This window comes from Amblyomma mixtum, chromosome 1, assembly GCF_055824585.1.
Source record: "Amblyomma mixtum isolate Tamu chromosome 1, ASM5582458v1, whole genome shotgun sequence".
Classification (NCBI taxonomy): Eukaryota; Metazoa; Arthropoda; class Arachnida; order Ixodida; family Ixodidae; genus Amblyomma; species Amblyomma mixtum.
The window spans coordinates 254,374,776-254,388,768 of NC_143012.1; positions in this window are offsets into that span (position 1 = coordinate 254,374,776).

The window sequence follows — 13,993 nt, forward strand, 5'->3', positions numbered from 1 at the left end:
GGGGGGGGGGGGGGGGTTTAGTTACTGGGAGGGTACTATCAGCCTTCTTTGTCCACGACGAGGCTGAGGCTGGCCGCATGTGATCTGTGATCAAGCGCAGACCCATGAATCAACTACATGACTTCTGCGTGCCGACTAGTGGAGTAGAATCCTTTGCACAATATTTTCACCGTGGAATTTATGAAAAATACGAATAGCTTGACCAAACAAAAACCCAACATTTTGGGGCCGTCTTCAGGTGTGTTCTGGTTGTTGTTGTTGTTGTTAGTGGCTATTTATTGTTAATAAAAAACTTGAAGGAACAGATGTTGCTAGCCGCGGCATCTGCCAGCGCAACCTGAAGCAACTGAGCTGCGGCTAGCAGGAATAAAAGGACAGGGAGAGGTAAAGAAAAGGGGGAGTGATAAAAGAAAGGACAACCTACTGTGACTTTTTCACTGCCTCCTTCACACTATTTCCTGTTACGAGCTTATAGGTCTGAATTTGCTCGTTGATCATCATAAAACGCCTCACCGTAAAGTGAGCATAAAGCCCAATAAAGATAAATCGTTTGAGGACGGCGAAGAAAGAACAATAGCTCTTTAAACGCTAGAGTTAATTTGGACTATGATTGAAACCGGCCAAAATCGGGAGGTGTGATAGAATCATTTCCAATTGCGGGGATATGCGTTCCTCAATTTGAAATGATTGTACCTGAAAAATATTATATGTGCATCTCTTTGCGTAAAAAAAAATTGTTACTGACAAAGCACAGTCCTTGGTCGGAATATTTCATCACCTCAAAGCAGAAGCAAAGAAGGCTGCCCTGCTGGCTGCAGTAATATCGAAGAAGAACCTTTTATATTGAGGGCCATTGAAACACTGGAGTGATTCGAAGGCGGATGTTCCTTCCTGTTTGGTTTTAACCCATTATTTGTGATTTTCTCGACAAAGTGGGGGCGCCTCAGTTTATCCAGTATGGCCACGCTACAGAGGATCGCTTCGGTTTGCTGTCTTTCTAGAATCGTGCTTGTTTTAAAGATTAATAATAAACTCTCGCCTTTTTATCGATGGTGGCTGCCGCGTATGAGCGAATCTTTCGTTGCTTGACGGTGTAAAATGGCAAAACAAGAGACGAAGAAGATGCTGCTTCCTGGACTGAGAAAACTGTTCTGGCGAATGTGGAGCGGTGGACGACGGACGCCCACTCTGGAGAAAATTTGAAATTGGTAACATGAGTGTTGGAGAATTTTATAACAGCTGAATTACGAAGCCAGTAGCGCAATACTCAGCATTTAGCAATACAGGTATCCATGGCGCAAGAACTTTCATGAGGCCTGCGCAGAAAATAAGCTAGATACTGTCTCACAACTTTTAACTGTTACAGCTGCCTCAGTTCTTCGTCTTTTTGTTCGAGAAATATTAAGGATCCCGTGGTACTTAAGGTACCAGTATTGATTCTGAATCATATTTACAGGACGAAAGCGACTGCATTATGACGTGGTTATTTTCTCGAAACAACCACGCCTTTCACACACTCTTGTTTGTTCGTTCTTATCATCCGGCCGTTTGAGTGCAAATTTCAGTAAGGAGAAAGACCTCAGACAATGCAGAAACTAGCGAAAAAAGAAATGTAACAAAATAGATTTCGAGTAAATTGTTATATCACATTATATAGCATTATATTATATCACACGGCAATTCGCATTATTCGCAGACCCGTGAGGAGTCTATTAAGGACGCAATGCTGGTTAGTGGGAAATTTTTGTTAGTTGTTGAAATAAATAGCCAGATACAGCAGGCCATCGCACTGTCTCACTAATTCAAAAGACGAGTACTGCTCATTTATTGAGCCATTGTGATGAAACCCAAATACACTTCGCTTCATTTGAAATGCGACGCCATTTCCATTCGTACCTGTTCGAACAAAGCAGCATCATTCTCTTTGAAAAGTGGGAGAATGTTCCCTTGGTTTTAGTTCAGATCACTTTAGCTCGAATTACTTGTTTGAGAGGCAAACCTTTTCTTCATTTTGGTGGGAAGAAAAAAGAAAGAGAAAAGAGAAGACGGTGCTAAATCTTGTTGAAAGAGCCTTGCTCGATTCCCTTTTCGTCTTCAACGTAATGCTCGAAGGCAGAAAACATCAATGGAAAAGGTGTCGACTGTGACTGCTTTTCCTTTTATTTTTACCTTCGTTGCAAGTTACATTCTTAGAAAAAGAAATAAAAATGGCGTACATTAATCGCAGTGATCCCGCGAAGAGGTCAAGAACTGGTACAGAAAAAAAAACAAACCTAGGCGAGTTTTAGTTTTGTGCACTTAAACGCCGTTACGAGCTCTCAGTATATTTGTTGAAGTTCCTTTAATGTCATACGAGCTACCAGCGTCAGCATTTATTTTCGCCAGTATGTTCGGTTTGATGCAAGCAATAAGAGGCGCTCATTTCATACTTTATCACTATAGCCGAGCTAGTGGGTTTGGTACCTTTTTTAACTCTAATGCGGCGCCTTCAAGAATTAGACAAGTCCTTTTATATTACCATTTGGGAAGCCATTTTTGCGGCTAAGCATACTATAAAATGCTTAACGTGTCCCGAAATAACTTTGTTGCAAAAGTAGTACCAATGTACAAGCCGTAAAAGCTCTATCGACAAGAAGTCCAAGGAGTACCAAAAAATCGACGGCTAAATCGAATTCAAAGACACCACGGAAAAGTCATCTGTCCTCCAGAAGCAGCACTTACCTGCCACCTGCCCACCCGAAACTATACAAGGAGAGTAGCGGCCACCCACCTCGCCACCCCATCTCCACCCTCCAAAAGCTTAACCCAACCCCCCTCCCCCTCACCCCCCACCTGCCACCGCCCACCTTCAACCTCCTGAAAAATTCTGGCGCATGCGTAACGCTCGGATTACTAAAAGCATTCATAACAGTATAAGCAGCAAAGTAATCACCAAGGGTAAATCCAACTGCTTTCGCAGATGAGCTCATATGATGCCTGATGGTGCCTTAAATTTTTGTTACTCCATTTGATGTGTGGTGAGCAATCCGTGTTTTAAAGCGAAATTTACAATCATGTTCCACAGCAACTGCACGAGATATAGCTTGCCATCCTGCGCACTGTTTTTTGATTCGCGCAAAAAATAGTCATCTACACTTTATTTCTAAACAACTAGGATTCCAATATGTTTTTATATTTATGTTTGATTCCTTTCTCTTTTCTCATATTGATAAGAAAATTGTTCAGTGAGCCATATCCGTAAACCTTGTCATTACCTGTAAGAAATAACCACACGCACCTAGTGTCTCGGATCAAGAAATAACTTGTGAATTAGAGCCGACATTTATAGTGCATTAGAAAGATGGGATGCGCACATGGAACAATCACAAGAAATAAGACGGGACGGGCGAAAACTGGCAACTGAGGTTTATTCAAGGAATCGACATATATACGTAAGCATGTAGCACTGGCAACAAAGGGCATCAAAGGCAGACAGGGAGGATAAAAAACGAGATAAAAACACTAGATGGATTCAGGTCATCATGTTTTCGAGGAAACTTGTCTCTCTATTATAAAGTTTGATTGACGTGTCACTGATGCAAGCTTTTCCTTTATTTTTGATGAAATGTGCCTCGAGAAGTTCCCGTGCTTTATCGCTACGGCACTTGCGTAGAATCTTGAGCTGTGTCAGGGGAGGCATGCATTTGTGTTCTAGGCAATGTAACGGCAAGTGACGCTGCTCCTTGTTTTCAATGGACCTTTCGTGCTCACGAGTGCGGATACTGATACAGCGGCCTGTCTGTCCAATGTAAACCTTGCCACATGTTAATGGAATCTGATATATTGCGCCAGCCTCGCAGTCTACTTAGCGGTTCTTATGTTTCACGCCGCTCTCATTTTTCTTCTTTCTGGAAGCATGTCTTTCTATGCGGACACACAGGTGACTCAGCTTGCAGGGTGCCGAGAAAACGAGTGGGACGCCGTGCTTGTTACCCACATTCTTGAGACTGTGCGCGGCCCTGTGAACGTACGAAACCACTACTGGCCTCTTAGATTGGTTAGACATATTAGTGTTTACATTCAGAGGAGGTTTCAACTTCTTTACCAGCGTTTCAACCACTGCCACCACAACCACATCAGGGAAACCAGCCTTTTTCAATCTCGATACCTGCTTATCGAAGCTGGCTTGCATGGCATGAGAACAAGACTTTTTTAAAGCTTTCTCAATAATCTGTTTGGCAATGGCCCTCTTCGTGGTTTTAGAGTGAGCGGAATCTTGGGTAAAAACTCTTTTTTGTTGTGCAGGGGCAAAAATACCAACACACATGGCCATGAGAGGAAGTAGGCTTAAAATCTAGGAACTGCAGAGTGTTATTGACATGGAGCTCATTAGTGATGGTTAAACATGAGGATTTGCTCTCTATGATATTTAAAATTTCCGAAATGGCATCGTCATAGATAAAATCGGCCCGTTTTTTCAAAAGGATATGGAAGTCGGCAACATATCTAAAAACAGGGACAACGTCATTGCTCAGTTTGCGCCCGTCCCGTCTTCTTTCTTGTGATTGTTCCATGGGCGCATCCCATCTTTCTAATGCAGTCTGAACCAACTTTCCCAACAACGCATCCTGCTGAACGACATTTATAGTGCATAGCGTTTAACAGAGACAAAAGAATAAATCGCATTAAAACGCTGTAAAAGAAGGACGCAACAGCGTCTTGCAAAGAGGCAGCCAACCATAAGATGCCATTTTCGGACGTCATTCATGACGTTCGCAAATTCAGGCACTGGGGCTTGAAACCTAAATTAATGTACTGAGTTTCAAGTCTATTGCCTAACAGAAAACAGGCTTCCGCATAGAACATCGATATGACTCTAGATACTTGGCTTAACCGAGGAGAATGCTTAAAACTAGATCTCTTTTATGCAAAGCGTGTGTGGGAAAGAGGATGTGCATTCTTGATAAACCGCATGGAGTGAAATGAATGAGGGAATTGTGGTTAGAAGTTTTATGCAACGTGGAGTGACTCATCTAAAGTTCACACTTTTTTTTTTTTTTGGGGGGGGGGGGGGGAACAGATTGCACTCTGTAATAACGAATACGAGCGCCAAAAAAACCCACATAGTGTTCACGTAGTGTCCACATAGTGTCCACATAGTGTTCACATAGTGTCCACAAGTTATAACTGTCCGAAAGCCCTCTACACTACTTCTTCGCCGCTAGAAGCTGTGACGAAGCTCAAACTCCATATCTTTGACGAGCGCCGCCATGTCACCTCGCTACACGGGGTTGAAAAGGAGATGCAACTGGATGCGCAGCTTTCCTCTCGCTTAACTTCGGGTGGGATTCAGTGCATTTTTTAGCGGGGCTGAAAATCATTCTTTACCCAGCAGCGATTCAAGACGAGAAGTAAGAAAGCCTGAAATGACTTATGGCTCCATTATCGACCGTAATGCAACGCTGAGACCCAATGCGGACAGTAGCGTAGCGTCGGAACGTCGAGGGCACCTTCTACGGGCAGTTGCTGCAGCGCAGTCTTGGGGATCCCATCGTTACCCACGTCTTGTCTGTAAGCAGTAGCGTGTAGTCTGTAAGCTCACTTTTCCACCATTTCTGAAGTGCTTCCAGCCTCTTTAGGCAACATTAACTCCTTTGGGCCAAGACCGTCGAACGATGCGCCGTATGGTAACAAAACCAGTGACTATTTCCGTTCTTCAGTCCTAATGCCAAGCTATTAAGGGCGCTCTTCAGGGGACGCCAACGACGGATGTTAGCATGATACTGCGCACAATTCATCTCGCACCACTACAGAAAAATGCGGACCCCATGTGGGTGAAGCGAACTGCCACTTCGAGCGAGAGGCGCGTGGTAAATCTCAGTAAGTTTCATTTTCTACGATAGTGCACGTTGTGCTGAGTCCTAATGCGGCGAAGATTCAACGTTACTAAAGGCTGCGTCTCCTAGACGCATGTGTACGCCTTCCAGAATTTAGCTGCGACAGCGAGGTGCTTATGGCAGCATTGTTATACTAACCTATATAATGAAAAACTGTAGCGCTCGAGACGAGGACACAACGAAGACGACAACACATGCGCTAACTTTCAACTGAATCTTTATTGAATGCACAAACGACAAAGAAATTTCGTTGTGTCCTCGTCTCGAGCGCTACAGTTTTTCATCATGAGCAACCAACTCGCCCAAACATCCACCCTGATTAACCTATATAGTTAAGCAAGAAACAAGCGTAATTGTAGATGCTTTTGCTGTGCTATGAACCAAAAGGAAACTAGGAAAAGGCTGTTATAGACGGCGCCGGCTCTCATATCGCTGTCGTGAGAAGCGCGTTTCTATTACTTTCCGCTACCCGATAGACGCATTTTGTTTTACACTGAGGGTTTCTTGTGAGTTCTTGCCATTCCCCTTACTGGCGAGATTCATCGAGTGAATGTGATGGACGTTTCGTTTGCTGGAATTCAAAGGACAAAGAAATTTCGAAACGCGAGAACTTATATTAGGAAAGCCATAACTTTTAGTCCAACCGGACCATTACACCAAACGAAGAGACGGGAACTCTAGCAGTTGTGTAATATTGCACAAATGGGGTATATAGTTCGGAACAATCCTTAGAAAAGACTATTTGTTAGATTGGTATTTATTGTCAGCAGCCGGTGCGACATGCCATACTTTAATTTCACACAGCCCATAGCAGATGGCGCCCAGTTGTTGCAATCACTCTGGAGCACTCTACACTTTGCGCATTGCACGAAAAGTGGCGCTATGTTAGTATGGAGGGTATAGAAATAGAGCTACAAGTCCCGTTCGCGTCCGGCGCTCGATAAGATGCCAGCAACGCTTTCGGATCTGAGAAATGCGTCGGAGTTATTCGTGTGCGCTTGTGTGTTTATATTTTCAGAGAGTGACAGGAAAAGAAAGCTGAACGCTGTCGAGAGAAACCATGATTGCTCCACGACCCACAGCTTTTATTGATGGCGCAACGCGGATGACGGGAAATATTTATGGCGGCATTTTTGCTTTACTGTAAATTTCAAATTCCTTTGCGCTTGGGATGAACAGAGGCAATTTTTTCGACCGAACGAAAAGAGAAGGGGAGAATGAATGTTAGTCCAGCACTACCCGTGTCACCAGTAGAGGATATGCTTTAATATTTTCGCTTAATTACCTACACCGGTGAGGACGATGCAGGAATGACCCGGGCACAGCGCACAGACCGAGAAAACAGAAACCGCACAGGACACAGAGTGCGAAGCACAAAGATGATGATGGCGATGGTGTCCTCAGGCTTAGTGGCACATACCCACGGCAGGGGATTGGCCAAAGGCCCAAATAGGGCCAGAACAGCAGCTTGGGCTTGTTGGTGATCCATCTCGAAGTAACAGCGCAAAAACATAGGACACATAGAATAAGAAGACACCACGAGCGCTGACTTACAACAAGTTTATTTCGAGGTGAACATTGCCTAGTCACTTAAATAGTCAATCACATCGTCCGAGGATTTCACCAAGAAAGGGTCGTCACAGGTTAGTAGTTATAGTTTTTCTTGGTGACACGGGAGATGACATGGGCGGCAAAAGTCACGTATCTGTGTCACGTGCTCAGTGTAGGCAGTATATCAGGCAATGTTTACCTCGAAATAAACTTGTTGTTAGTCAGGGCTCGTGGTGTCTTCTTATTCAATGTATCCTGTGTGTGTTTTTGCGCTGTTACTTCGAGATCCAAATAGGGCGCGCCAGCTAGACACTTCGTTCACTTCGTCGCCTTTCGTATTATCCTTTCAATATTATTACTTACGCGAAGGAGTTAAGGTTCTCATTCCTCGCAAAACCCCGTGGAAACGGCCGCGTGCCAAAAACTGCGGATCGGTCGAAAACGTCGTGACGTCGCACGTGAAGCGGCGGATTTGAAAGCTGATTTAAAAATCATATCAATATTTATTATAGGGTAGCAAAATAACCCAAATTTCAGTATGACATGTAAGAATATAAAATATATATATTCCACTGAAGAGAAATCTAGGGTGAAATGGGCATCGAACCCATGCGCCTTAAATACCCTGATACAGATCTAACTTAAACTGGGATACAAGCATCTCGATAATTAGGGAGCCTAACAGTAACAGTTAAAAAGTTAACTATTAAATTCTACTTAACCGGCCTGCTAGTTAGCACTTCTTAGCTGTATTCTAAGGCAATACACCGGTGACAACGCTATGCCGAAAGCAGCGCTATTCTAACTTAATCACCCTATTTTTAAAAATTGCCCAGTCTTGGGTGAAAAACCGCGCATACTTAAATGTAATGGCGTGTAAGTCATGTTACGACAATGTAATAACAATTTTTGTTATGTTTTATCACTTTCTTATTCCTCGCTTCATACGTCACCTTGAAACTTTCCGATCAATCCTGAGTATCTTGGCTCAACAACGCCGGACGCCACGTTTTCCGCTGGATGGGACCCTTAACGCTACGGTGCTCAAATTAAAAAAAAATATGAGCTTGGTGGCGGCCGCAACCGCACGCCCTTCCGCACTGAGTCCGCTCGTCTCGTTCCATCATGCGTGAATACAATGGCACATAGGATTTAGGTTGTGAACAGCTACGCAGTCAACTCTACAAGGGAAGAGGCGGAGAATACCGCGGCGCAGGTGAGGCCCAGTCAGAGCTACCCTGCACGTGCGGGCGGAAGCGATCACTCCTCATATGTGAGGAAAGGGGATGAAGTTACGGGAAATGGGAATGAGTGTACTCTGCCTGCTGAAGGTGAAGCACGTCAAAGGCTACGAAAGGTGGCTCATACAGTGTAGACAGCTTCGCCTCCCGGAGCGTCTCGTTTGGCTCGGACGAGTAGAAACAGCCGCGAATACAAGAAAGCGTTAACACACCCATGCGCTCTGAGAAGTCTATTATTGTAGACTGTTACAGGCTCAGCTCCCGTTCATGCCGATGAAGGAAGCAGTAGTGTTCGTGCCGTTCACCGAAGGCCCTGACTTTTGCAATTTAGGCAGCATAGCACAAATATTGCCTAATTTCTGCGCACGACAGCAGAAATTCAATGCAAGATTATGAAGAAATCCAGGTACGTCTTCGCGCACCGCGCCTACGTTGCAGAACTCAGTAACGGCTAGACGAAAGTGGCGTCAACGAGCTATGCGCTTCCTGAACAGAAACATTCTGGCAAAAGAAGCGGTGTCTCCTCTCTGGCTGTATTTTTGCCATGTTTTCCCACAAGCCAGCAGTCTTTCCTACGTGCCGGTGTGCATCATATCCACTGGATGATCTTACCTCTGGCGCCAGTTACTGCCAATACCTGAGGGCTTTTGTTAGTGTACGAAAACCATATCAGAATGATTAGTATTTGAAATAAACAACTAGCGTGCGGTTAACTATTCAATACTGTTGCTGAATGACGACAGCTGTAGCTCTTTCTATCGTTTACATGAATAAGTGAAAACCCCTGTTATTAGTACTTTTGCGAACAGGAAATGAAAGATAGCGCTACAAGTTCCTCCTCCTTGCTTGACCAAGGTGCACGGAACAGTCCAGCGAAGGACATGGCGACGATGTGAAACTGCTTTATAGCAAGGTCTTTATTGGGGATTTCGGTGGGCTAAACAATGACCATGTAGTCATCCACCACTGCATCTACAAACATTCAGAATGCCTGCCTGTTTATTGATGTGGTGGTGCCATTCGCCATCAAGTCTCACTGGAAAAGTTTGCGCAGGTTAACTGAGGCCATCGCATGCATTCTTAGTTATTCATAAAACTTTAATCAATGACACTCTTTCGAGATGTTATGCAGATTCTTTCCATTCAAGCGCAGATGTTTCAGCTGACGTATGTGGACAATCCTTAGGGTCACATTTTCTATTTTCTTTTGCCTTACCATGGTAAGATGTAACCCGGAGAAAGGAAAAATGGAGCACTTCCTGGGCTGCACAATGTACAAGCCCGGAGTGCATGGGCGCTAGGATTCGTTCATTACTCAACGTATTCCGGTCACAACGAACTAGCTCATTATGACAACCCAAACTCCTCTTTTGATTTGCGGAACAAATACTGGCGGAATACGTCTTAGCTGATGTCAGCGATGCTGGGCTAGCGTTTACTTCACTGGCTAGCAAGTGAGGTGTAGCAGCTGACCAAAATTCTCCTGGCACGTATAGCTCCGGAACGGAGCGTCTCATCTCCTTTGCCGAATTTCCGGCGTTCCGGTGTGGACATATAAAGCCATCTTTACGCAGCCAGCCGCGAAAAACTGCGCGGTCCGAGCATGAAGGAGATTCTCTACGTGAGGAGAATCGGGATGCGTCCTTTCAGGCTTCGGATGAAGGCCGGCCTGTGGAAATAAAGCAATAACGTCACGGAGTGTTTCTGGTTGGCAGGGAAGGTAAACGAGCAAGGTAGGCAAAGAACGTACAGGACAAGAAGTGCAGAACAATTGCAATAAGCCTTTCGCACTATCCGACACCCGAAGACGTGAGTGGTGCAAACAAGCAGGGACCAGTGGCGAGGTGCGATGTATTTACCTAATGTTACTTCGGCCCTTGTATCACGGCACATTGAGTCTTTTTTGACTGAGCAAGAATTCTCAGAAAAGCGGTGGTAAACAGATGTGCGCTTTCGCGAGAGAGATATGAGCTCTCAGGCTTCTGCTCATAACCAAGCAGTAAAGCTGATTCCCACTTATATGCACAAAGCTAAATTTAAAAAAAATTACTGATCTGTTAGTGGGGTCAAGCTAAATGCGAATTAGGAGCGCTAGGAGTTCAGTTTTCAATTTGGTGCGAGGCTGGATTTTCAAGGTAAAGCCGACTGCATAAAAAAATTGGAGAAATTGGTGACAAGGGGGGGGGGGGGGGGGGCCTAGCGTTAGCATGCCTAGCGTTATCCCTAGCGTTATGCCTAGTGTTATGACGTGGTAGCGTGAGTGGATTGATGCGCGTTTATCCAGAATTACGTCCTTCTCTACCCCGCATTCATAGATCGCTGGTAGGCTTCATATCACTCCTTGCACAGTGGTACAGTAGTTAGGCGATCGACGTGGCTCTGCGATTTAAGCTGCTAGTGCCAGTTGGGCGTGTGCGACTCAGGTTGCTCTTCCCAAGCATCCCGCGTCGTAGCACAGAGACGGAGGTGAAATCAGTGACATTGATGAAATGTAAACAAAAAGCAAGAATAGAAGGCTAAAAACCGCTGCAGTCTTCGAGGAGACCTGATGCCCCTGCATCGCATGCAGGGATTTTAAATACCTTTTTGCGCCGTAAATGATATAATTTACGGAAGCCGGGACATCGGATGCGGTTTTTTCGCAGCTGATAAAACTGATTACCGACGTATACATCTCGACAAAACTGGATGAAAATGTTGTTTCTGAGGTAAAAAAAAGCACCTTCAATACGAGCGGCTGGTAGTTGGGACAATCGATGTAGCAAACTTTATGAAGAGCAGCTGAATATCGGTGTTCACCGAGGAGAGGAAGACTCCTTTTGCTAGCTGCTCCGTCTTTCACTACATGGTGAGAACTTACTATTTTTCTAACCTTGTTTGCCTTGCTAGCCTGTGCATGAGCTCCATATTTGTGATATCGTTTTCGGACGTCCACTCAGCAAACAGTGTGTACGCCTAGCGTGTGTGTTCTTCCTTTCGCTGAGTGCTCTGTCAAGACCAAGGATGTAGGGAAGTGCCGCGAAAAACAAGGCAAACGTGCAGCGAATGCAGGGCGGGGGGTGAAAGAAGAAAAACTTTCCTTCTTCATCCACAAAACTAGCAACTGCTGCCACTCTGACGTTATTCTACAGCGCACACTTCGGAGTGTCTTCGCGCCATTTAAGTCATCCAGAGATTGTTTATGTGCGTGTTGAAGTGGCACGCTTGTCAACTCTCGCCCTCTACAGCAGCAAACAAACCGTCTGCTCGAAGAGGGCTCCAAAAGTATCTTTTTCTTTGTAGACAGTCGCTGTCATTTTGGCCTGTCAACGCCGGAGGATAAATGAGCTTCAGCGTGGGACCCGGAGAAAAGAGGCAAGCGCACTGTATTGACTGAATGAAAGTGTAGCTGTCTGCGTGCTTGTATCCATTTAAACGGCGTTCAAAATCTCGGCAGTACGTACACTCGAAGAAGAGTGCGAGGAGGAGGAGGATGTAGAAGAGGAAAGGCAGGGAGGTTAACCGAAAGAATAATCAGTTTGCTACCCTACACGGGGGGGAAAGGAGTGAGGGGATAAAAAAAAAAAGAAAGAGAAAAGAGCGTAACAGAAAATTGAAGTCGCTCTAAAACGTCACTGTTCGTTAAAGTCACAGCCTATCGTGCAGGCCAGAAGTTCTCAAGAAGCGGAGCAGTGCCTTGCAGGCCTTCTCCGCCGACGACCGCCGCGGCCAGTGGCCGAGAATCTTCATTTCCGTGAATGGGCGCGGATCTAGGCGCTCCAGCGCACGGCTGAGAGGCTGCCTTTCGGTGGTGTAGGCAGGGCAGTCACAAAGAATGTGGGTTATGGTCTCATCATGCCCGCAGATGGAACATGCAGGACTATCAACCATACCGATTAAGAATGAGTAGTGGTTGGTGAAAGCTACAGCAAGCCAGAGGCGACACAGCAAAGTTTCTTCTCGTCGTGGTAGGCCTGATGGTAGCCGGAGCTTCAGATCTGGGTCCAAGGATTGTAAACGGGAATTGCAAAATTGGCCGGAATTCCACGTGGCAAGCGTGATGTCCCGCGCAAGTGCGCGAAGCCTGCTCGCTGCGTCCGATCTCGAAATGGGGATCGACACAAAATCGCCGTCGTCATGAGCAGTTCGCGCGACCTCATCCGCGCGGTGATTGCCTGCTATGCCGCTATGCCCCGGTAGCCATTGGTAGATAATGTCATGTAAGAAGAGTGCGAAAAAAACTGAAAATGATATAACGTCGAAATAGACCTGTCTCCATCTTTTTTTGCCTGTTTTGGTCTAAACATAGACGTCCAAATTATCTCATTCCTGCATTTGCTAGCATGCTTTCTCGGAACATTAAATCGCTGAATATAATACTACTGCATCATTGCCCACAAGGTTATGTGTACGTCAGCTGCGGCAATGGCATTGCCTTCAGCCGGCATAGCTTACTTTTGAACCTGCGTCTTTCGGCGAGTGCTTTTAGTTTTCGATACCCAATAGAAATTATCGAAATCTGGGAAAAAAGAACACGTCTGCGCTTTTAAGCGGCAGCGCAAACTTAAGGGAAAATAGAAAAAATGAAATAAGATACATTTAGAGCCGGGCAAACGATTTCATCTGAACGTTAATTTTTTTTTAATTTATAATGCTACTTCATTACCCAAAACCAGCTAATAGTCACTTCGGCTAGCGTGCTGCTAATTGCATACTATTATCAAACCAATACTTTTAATTTGGTGAAGTTTTGAACATCGATAATGAGGGTTTATATTTCTGCGAGTAGACTAAGCTTGCCTTGTAAGTTCAATTGAATTCAAAAGCTACTTTTTTTCAGTTCACGACGTCCCAGGCGCCATACCATACAAAGCAGGCCACATCATTCAAAGTAATTAAACATAAATAGAAAACTACATGAACGCATAACTATATAGCAGAGATGTATACGTTTCAAATTTTGTTCAATTTAGAGCGTGAATACAGTTTTGTAATATTGACGCGAGTGGAAGAAAAAGACGAGGAGTGTTCTGCTGCGCGCCGACGACGACGTTGCTGCGGGTGGACGTCCCTGTTTTTCTGAGCTCCCACGCATCGACGACACTCTCGACCGTCTTCGTCATGCCCGCTATTTTTCGTCTATCGACTTGAAGAGTGGATACTGGCAAATTGAAGTGGATGAGCGCGACCGCGAGAAGACCGCATTTATAAACCCGGATGGCCTCTACGAGTTTAAGGTGATGCCGTTTGACCTGTGTACAGGGCCCGCGACATTTCAACGAGTCATGGATACTGTGCTAGCCGGTCTGAAGTGGCAGACATGACTCGTGTATCTGGATGACGTTG